The sequence below is a fragment of the Tupaia chinensis genome, unplaced genomic scaffold (assembly GCF_000334495.1).
Source record: "Tupaia chinensis unplaced genomic scaffold, TupChi_1.0 Scaffold000355_1, whole genome shotgun sequence".
NCBI classification, from domain to species: domain Eukaryota; kingdom Metazoa; phylum Chordata; class Mammalia; order Scandentia; family Tupaiidae; genus Tupaia; species Tupaia belangeri.
In genome coordinates, this window is record NW_006159850.1 from 15,052,078 (window position 1) to 15,055,386 (window position 3,309).

General features: G+C 44.9%; 1 non-coding gene across 1 annotated transcript; it reads right to left on the bottom strand.

Moving 5' to 3' along the window:
• Window positions 1-1,174: 1,174 nt before the first annotated feature.
• LOC114008570 (U6 spliceosomal RNA) lies at window positions 1,175-1,281 on the bottom strand. The gene has a single exon (XR_003550091.1). It is a non-coding gene; the product is annotated as a U6 spliceosomal RNA (small nuclear RNA).
• Between the last annotated feature and the right edge of the window lie 2,028 nt (window positions 1,282-3,309).

The following is a 3,309-nucleotide window of genomic DNA, read 5'->3' on the forward strand; positions in this document are numbered from 1 at the left end:
TGATCGCAATTAAGATTGGTAGTTTTTATTAAAACTTTTTTTATTGGAAACAAAACAGTGAAAAATTGAACAGTACAGAAAAACATAAAGTAAAAAGTGACAGTTCTTCCTTGCATCCCTCTACCTGCACGCTTCATTCACACCCCGGAGACAGCAGCAGTAATGGCCTTTCCTATCCCTTCACCAGACAGAGGATTGAGAGACAAGGATACACACATACATACATAGATACAAAATCTATACATTTTCAAAGCACAGAATCACGTTCTATACCTTGTTTGGTTACTTGCTTTTTACTTCCTACATCTCAAACCCCTTTCCTTGTCAGTGCAAAGTTTTATGGCAGTCAGCACAAATTAAGCAGCAAAGCAAATGAAGGCCTGGCGCCAGGTGGCGGCAGAGTAGGAACGCAACCAGAGCCGCTTGCGTTCCAGAGTCTCCCGGAGCATGCTGGGCAGCGCTGGGTGCCGGTGATCCCGGATGGCTGAAACTGGGAGTGGATCACGGTGTGGAGAACCTGTTGGGGTCTCTCATACTCCTCTCTCTTTGTCTCTCTGAATAAATAAGTGAATAATCTTAAATAATAATAATAAATTGGGCCAGCCAATGGCATGATGGTTACAACAGCTGGAGCCCACATTGCTGGCTCTGCCACTGGAGTCCCAGACCTTGGAGCTTGAAAACCATGCTTGGATGGGCCAGCAAGTGGTGTTGTGGTTAAGGCGTTGGACTCCCACATGGTCTACTATGGTTTGAGTCCCCATCTAGTGGCTTGAATCACGCTAGGCACATGTGTAGATGCACCTGCCGCTGAAATCCCAGAAGAATGGAGAAGGGATTGCGCTGTGACCAATCTCCCTGGGGGTGTTTTCTCACTCTGTGTGTGTGTGGTGTGTGTGTGGCTGGCAAGCATATGTGCCCTAATGCAAAAACAACAAGAACTCTCAACAACAACAACAACAAAAAGAAGGAAGGCAGGAAGAAAAACATATTTGGCACATGAATGTGCATGCCCAAAATCCAGACAGGAGAGGGAGATGGAGGTGAAGGGATTGCAGTGTGAACACCCCCCAGTGAGGGTGTTTTCTCTCTCTCCTCTCTCTCTTGACAGAGAGACTCTGGTGAGGACAGGCATCCTCTAGCAAATTATTAAAAAAGTAAATTAAGGCATATTTGACAAATATATTTTTTCATGAATTTGCATGTCATCCTTGTTCAGGGGCCATGCTAATTTTCTCTGTATCATTCCAATTTTAGTGTATGTGTTGCTGAAGCAAGCACAACAAATATCTTAAAACTATAGGGTATCCTTGCACTCAATACATATCTAAAAAGTTCAGGGTAGTTGAGACAGCTGAAACTGTGCAGTTTTAGGCATTTACTGTGTATGAATTCTTTTTTTGGCGGGGGTGAGAGAGATTCTTGCTATAGGGCGAGTGTGTTCACTGGAGAGACAGAGACAGAAAGCAAGAAATCACTCCCAAAGAGGGATGACCATGCCACTATCCCTACTCCTCCATTCTCCTCTCAGGATCCTGGGCACACATGCACACACACCCAGCATAAGGTTTAAGCTGGTGCTGCATCCAGGACTTGAACCACAGTCAACTATATGGGAATCCCAGGACGTAACTATTATACCATCTGCTGGTCCCTGTGTATGAATTCTTCAATTACCTACTACAGAGTTGTTGGAAAAATAAAGTGGGAATCTACAGAAAACAGCTTTGCTAAGCAAAGCACCAAGTCTAGGCAGAAATCCTAACATTTCTGAGTGCCTACGAAAAACACCATCCACTCAATGAAAAGCCTAGGTGACCTCCAATGTTCAGATCCCACTGTTTATTTAACAAGAGACAAAACATGGGACCAGGAGATGGTGTAATGGTTATGTCACTGGACTCCCATGTAGTCAATCATAGTTCAAGTCCTGGGTCTGGCTGCTTGAAACTCACACCCGTTGCATGTGCGTGCGTGGCCAAGATCCTGGGAAAAGAATGGAGAAGGGATTGTGGTGTAGCCAACCCCCCTGGGGATAATTTCTCGCTTTCTATCTCTCTGTCTCTCTGCCAAGTGCACACACCTTATGGCAAAAATCTCTCTAAAAACAAAACAAAAAAAAAAAGAGAGAGAGAGAGAGAAAACAATTTTTTTTTCTGCAACTACTTTTTGGTGATGCAAGTCTGCCCTGGGGTTGAGTAAGCATTTCATTTGGAGGCCTTCCCATATCTTAGCACCTTCAAGAACTTCTCTAATGCATCCTCTTCCCCACTCCAGTGAAGCAAGCATTCACTACCTCATTTGGCCAGGGGAGAAACAGAAGAAGCAAGCCAGGGCAAGAAACCAGCCTGAAACTCAAAAGGTACATTCTGAAGCTGCAAGTCCTGAACTCCATAGCCAGGACTGCTCTGTCTCAAAAGACGAATGCCAAGCCCTGCCTTGACATCTAAAAACACGGAAAACAGAAAGCTTAGGTCAGCTCTGATGTTTGGCGCTCCCCTGCAGAAGGAGAATGGCTTGTTTATATTAAATAAAATTGGACATTTTGTAAACAGGAATGTCCTTCACAGGCTGGACAGGATGCACTTGGCGTAGTCACTAACAGAGTAAGATCATGGCTTTGCTTCCACAGTACATACGTTTGCGGAGAAGACCATCCTTTTCTAAATGCTTTTACTCCTCCCCCTTTGTGAAACATAATACATGCATGCTGGAGAAAATCAGAAAAACATTAAAGCATTTGTAATTCTACTGTCACACTTAAGATACTGGTGTCTTCTATCCATGCATTCATTTTATTTTATTGGCTCTTATCCCATACATACAGTTCTTAAATTGAGATGAAACACAAGTGCCCAGTGTGACTCTTACACTGCTGGATCTGGGATTTGAACCACGGCTAGCCATGTGGGAATCCAGCATCTTATAACAACTATGCCACCAGGTGGTCCCAGATTTAGTGATTTTTATTACTCTCACTATCTTGCGCAACCATTACCACCATCTAATTCTAGAACATTTTTAGCTCCCTAAATAGAAACCGTACTGGGAACCAGCAGTTAGCGTAATGGCTATGTCGCTGGACTCCCACGTAGTCGACCGCGGTTCGTGTCCCGGACCCGGTGGCTTAAAACTCAACGCCGGGCGCGTGTGCGTGCGTGCCCAAGATCCCGAGAGGAGAATGGAGGAGAGGGGATTGCGGCGTGACCATCCCCCCTGGGGGGTGATTTCTCGCTTTCTGTCTCTATGTCTCTCTCTGTCTGTCTGGCGAGCGCACGCGCCCTACAGTGAAAATCTCTCAAAAAAAAA